The following is a 6,000-nucleotide window of genomic DNA, read 5'->3' as shown; positions in this document are numbered from 1 at the left end:
GTTTTGTTCTTTGTTTTTTGTATACTCTCAGGTCTTAGAAGGGTGAAATGGCCATGTGTTGTCTATAGGAAAATCTTTCAGGTATTTGAGAGTGTGAAAACTGGTTGCTCCACTTCAAACCTGTTTTTGACTATTGGGTTTTGTTGGGGCTTCTCAAGAAGGCAGAAACCTGAGTGTTCCACCTGGATCTGACTAGTTAGTCTACTGGGAATGAGGGCTTGGAGTTAGGAGAAAGGACTGGAGAAGATCTTCTAGAGAGCTGAGGATGAGACTAGAGGGTTGGAGTTGGACTTGGAAGATTGGATGGGAAGGATACAATTAGCCTACCTGTTTCACTTATAAGAGCAGCCTGTGAATTCTAAGAAAATGTCTTCTAGAGTTGGAGGTTGGAATAAAGCAGAAAGTCTTGGCTCAGGAAGAGACAACACCTGGGATCTGGGGAATCAGCTGGAGATAGGGACAAGTTGTGGGGGGAGGTTGCAGCAGGTATTCTGTTGTAGATCTGGGCAAAATCTGAGAAATTTTATTTGGAGGAGAAAGAGAGGTGAAGGTCTGTGCTTAGTCTATCTGTTTCCCTGGCAGGAGTACCCTAAGTGTTTCTTAATGCCATCAAGCTAGCAATTATGATCAATTGTCACATACACAATAGAGCTATAAATAAACAAAAAATGTTATTTACAGGAAAATGTATGTAACTGTGGATCATCATGCTAAACAAAACAACCCACTCTCACAAAGACAAATACCATTTTATCTCATATGTGGAACCTAAAATGCACATGCACCTCAGTACGTACACAAACACACACACACACACACACACACACACACACACACACACACTGAAAATAGAAAATGAATGCATTACAAACAGAAGAGGGACTGGGAAAGGCAGGAGAAGGGACGGCAGAGACTAATGACAGTCAGCTGTAGTCAAAGTACATGGCGAACTTAAGTGAAAATGGCATTGTAAAACCTATCATGTTGTACAGTAAATGAACAATAAAATGATATAAAAGGAAATGGTCTGAGGTGTAGAATGTGTTCATTATCTTCAGTTTACCATGACTTCCTGGTAGGCAGTTGTGTCAAAGAATGGCCCACTTCAAGTCTATGAATAATAATACATACTAATTTATGGATAATGTGTGATGTGTGAGGTAGTGTGTATGTGAGTGTGTGTGTGTGTGTGTATGTGTGTGTGTGTCCTCACAAATTTCAGGATGAATGAGGTGGGTCTCTTCCTCTCATTTAGTTTCACCTTAGTATATGGAATACTGTCTTCTCTAAGTTGCTATTTGGCAATCCTGTCTATGATTGAAGTCTTCAGAAAGGCACCACCAGCTGTTGCTTTTTGTCTTTTGTAGTAGAAAGCAAGCATAGCAATGTTTGCACTCAGTTATTTATGTGAACATCATATAAAATAAGAGGTTCTCTCATCTGCTTGTTTTGTTCTTTGGGCCAGTTGAATCTCTGTGTCAGTGTTACTCAATGTGGTCATTTCCTGTATGGCTTAGAAAGGAGAAAGTAAATCCAAGTGATGGACAGATTTATTTTTATCTGAAGTTTTGTATTTATTTTAAAGTTTTGAATAATAAAAAGTAGAGAGAGTGAGAAAATAGTCTTTCATGGGTGAAAATACATGCATGAATAATTACATTTGTTTTTTAATTAAAGCAACAATTACATTATTCGTTATAAGGATATCAATTTTATTATGTGTAGAAATAGCACATATAATAATAGGAAATAAGGTAATTACAACATTGTGGGATATTTTATAATGCAATGCTTATTTAGATAAGAATTCTTATTTTCATAACCATCAGATTAGATCAAATGAAAGTCATCTCAAGAAAGTAGTCCTAGGAGAGTTAACAAAATTGCTTTATAACTAGTCATATTAGCTTCAGAAAACCACACATACACATTAGATTCAATGATTTTTAAAATTCTGGTTCTTTGTGACATTGACAAACTTTGTAAATCTTTAATTACTTGAGATTAGAAGCCATGTTTGAATTTATTTTTTTAAGTTGATAGATGATTCTAAAACCAATCCAACTGAAAGACACAGTTAACAGTTGTCATCTTCCTCCTGCTTCTTTGTCCCTCTGTGTCATTTTATCTGAACAATGCAACCTTCATAGTTTATTTATTTTGCATCTGAGGGGCCAACAACCTGAGTTTCGATCATTTGTTTTCATCAGTGTCCCATTCACTTATGTGATTTGTTTCTTCATGTTGATGTCAGCTTTATTGTTTTGATGTTTTCTTAAAGGAAACATTCAGTAAGTCTATTTCTTTAATATTGTAAACATTCTATGCTTGGCACCATGAAAGTCATAAAAGCTTGTTATTTTTTTACTTTTTCTCAGAATTTAGGACATCCCTTCTTTGTGTCTTAAGAAGGAGCACTATAGATTGCCATCAGATGCAAATCCGAGCATCATATGGGATTCCTGGTGTTTGAGACTTTCCTCCACCAATATAATTGTGGTTTCACTACATGCATTTTTAAAATTTCTACTGTTTTTTTTATTTTATTTATTTACATTTCGAAATTTACCCCCTTCCCAGTTTTTCCTCTACAAGTTCCTTACCCACTCCCCCCTGCCTCTATGAGGACACACTCTCACCTACCCACACACTCCTACCCCAGTGCCCAGCACTCCCCTACACTGGCTCATCAAGCCTCCAAAGAACCAAGGGTTTCCCCACCCATTGATGCCAGATACTGTAATCCTCTGCTACATATCCAGCTGGAGTCCCGAGTTTCCCCCATGCATACTTTTTGGTAGGTAGTTAAGTCCCTGGGAGCTGTTATGGGTCTGGCTGGTTGATACTGTTGTTCTTCCTATGGGGTTGCAAACACTTCAGCTCTTTGAGTTCTTGCTCTAAGTTCTCCAGTGGGGTCCCGAGCTTAGTCTGGTGCTTGACCGTGTGCATTCACATCAGGCTCTGGCAGAGCCTCTCAGGGGACATTTGTCTGGTTTTGGTGTGGGCAGATGGTATTGGATCCCTAGCTGGGGCAGTCGTCTCTGGATAGCCTTTTCTTCAGTCTCTGCTCCATTCTTTGTCCCTGCAATTCTTTTGGACAGGAGAAATTCTGGATTAATATTTTAAGGTGGTTGGTTGGGTGGCCATGCCTATCCACTAAATATGGTCTTTAGGTGTTCTATCTCCCCGTTTTGGGGGTATTTCAGCTAATGTCCTCCCTGTTGGGTCCTGGGAAACACTTGGGTCCCTAGCATCTGAGATTTTGTAGTGAATACCCCAGTTGCTCCTCCCCCACTGCTACACAACTTCTTTCTAATTTCTGATCCTGCTTACTTCTTCCCCCATCACCTTCTGTATCTGAACCAGTCCCCCTTTTTCCTCTTCTCTATCCCTACTGTATCTCATGATCCCTTTACCTCTGGAGATTATTTTCTTCCCTCTTTTGAGTAAGACTGGTCATTCTTCTTGGTGGGTTTCATATGGTCTGTGAATTGTATCATGGGTATTCTGAACTTTTTGTTTTGTTTTGTTTTTGCTAATATCCATTTATCATTGAGTACATACTATGTGTGCTCTTTTGTGACTGGGTAACCTTATTCAGGATATTTTCTAGTTCCATCCATTTGCCTAAAAATTCCATGAAGTCATTGTTTCTAATGGCTGAATAGTACTCCATCATGTAAATGTACCACAATCTCTGTATCCATTCCTCTGTTGAAGGACATCTGGATTCTCTCTAGCTTCCGATTATTATAAATAAGGCTGCTTTGAATATAGTTGAGCATGTATCCTTATTATATGTTGGAGCATCTTTTGGGTATATGCCCGGGAATGATATAGCTGGGTACTCTGAACTATCTCCAATTTTCTGAGTAACCACTAATATCATTTTACTTGGTTCATGTTATTGTTTTGAATGCTTATAATCGCTGAGCGCTCAAAACATAAAAAAATAATTATGTTTCTGTTGCACAATATGTTGCATTTTGCTGGTAACTCAACTTACCAAGGGAAAATAAAATTATGAGATAAACAGCAAAAGCTAACGGTAATTTGAGAAAGGTTGCTCAATGTTGAAGCAGTGGCCTATCAAAATACCTTTGAGGACCATAAAATCCCAGAAATGAGTATTAAGAAACTTTTTATTAGAACTCAAACTCTCTGCAACGTCAGTGCAGGTAACCATCCAAACCCTCTCCAATTCAGATGTATGCTGAGAGCATTGCAATTATGAAAACAAATCATGCAGGCACTTCAGTGTGGAAACTATAGGCACAAAAGACACCAGCATATGTTACTAAATAATTCACCAAGTTTTACCCGTCATTCTGTAGATAAGAAAAAGATAACCAAAATTTTATAGACTGAAGCTTTCCCTAAAATGAAAGAATATGGTGTTTGGGTATTTGTATTGGTTTTGGGTGTACCTGCAGGTACATATCGCAAAGTTTGTATCTGTTGGTTTACCTTGTCTTTTGATTTTGAATTTACTTACTTCCTGATCTTTTGCATATTTTATATATATTATGGCTGTTAGCTCAATTGTTTTGTGAGACACCTAACAGTGGTCTCTAACTCTTGGAACGTTTCCCCTCCAATTGGTTTGCCTTGTCTAGCCTCAATATGATGGGTTTTGCCTCATTTTATTGTATATTGTTTGGTTCTGTTTGGGTGTTGTCTCTTGGAGGCTGGTTCTTTTCTGAAGAGAATACAGTGGGGAAGGGGATTTGGTAGGAGGAGGGGAAATTAGGAGAAGTCCAGAGGAGTGCAAGAAGGGTAACTTGTTGGTTGCAATATATTACATGAGAAAAGATTCTATTTTCGACATAGATTTTAAAGAAAAAAGGCTATTGTTATAGTGAATCTTCTGACATGGCTCCATGCTGCTGCAAAAAGTCTACTCTTAGCTTGCAGGGCATAAGAGAAACTTTATTATGGACCCATTATGAGTAGCCATGGACTTGGAACATGAATCCAAGTTATCTGAAATTCCATGTTCCAAAATAGTAACACTTTCATAGTAACAGAACAAAGGAATTATAAATCAATACCCATTAAAAGTATGTTACAATAAATGGGAGACATCTCTATCATGGGTCTCAAATGCTAGCTGACAACATTTTTTGTTTTTGAGCTTGTAGACACAAATGATCCATTAACACATTGCAATTGCTTCACCTGGTAAGTATAGGATGGTAGGTAAAACATGTTAAGTGAGAAGTGAATGACTATTAAGAAGCTAAAGATAGCTCAAGATAATTGGGCTCTATGTCTGCAACCCTCCAATTCCCACAATCACGGTAGTTTCAATCAGTTAATCACGTAGAATTTATAACATTGCTGCCTGTCAACTTCTGTTTACATTGGGAAAATGAAACCCTAGTTAGGTATAATGTTTATGTCTCTTATTACATTTATCGTATTTAAAAAGTTGATTATCACACCCAAACCCAGAAAGCTGAAAATCTATAGTGCCACTTAAAAGGAAAAATTAACAGCATATGCTGTAACTCATGAGAGGAGAGTATATACTGGAGAAGATAAAATGAAACATGAAAAAGAAAAGCTAAGTCAAGGATAATATTTACTAATGATATTGTAGCGTAGAGACTGCCTGTTTAAAATAGTCAAAATTTAGAAATCAAAGGATACTAGTTATATTTAGCTATTAGTTACCAAAACATGTCATGAGGCAGTTGTCACTGAGCAGTTTTTATAACCCATAAGTATGAACATTTAAAAATCAAACTAGCCAGGGTTGACACTGTCTGCTAGAGTCTAAATCTGTCTTTCAGCATCGATTACAACACACTATGGTGGCTGTATAATTTCCCTCTTGCTCCCTGGAATAAAAATAACTCAGTTGACTTTTTTCAGAAAATCATAAAACATCCATGGTACATTAAACAAATGCAAAAGGCCACCTGGGAATGGCCATCTGGGAGAGGCCACCTGCCAGGCTGTACCATGTGGCAGTTCTTGCAATTGTCTCAGAATTCT

Source organism: Micromys minutus (genome assembly GCF_963924665.1).
Source record: "Micromys minutus genome assembly, chromosome: 15".
In the NCBI taxonomy this organism is placed as follows: Eukaryota; Metazoa; Chordata; class Mammalia; order Rodentia; family Muridae; genus Micromys; species Micromys minutus.
This window is presented reverse-complemented; position numbering follows the sequence as displayed.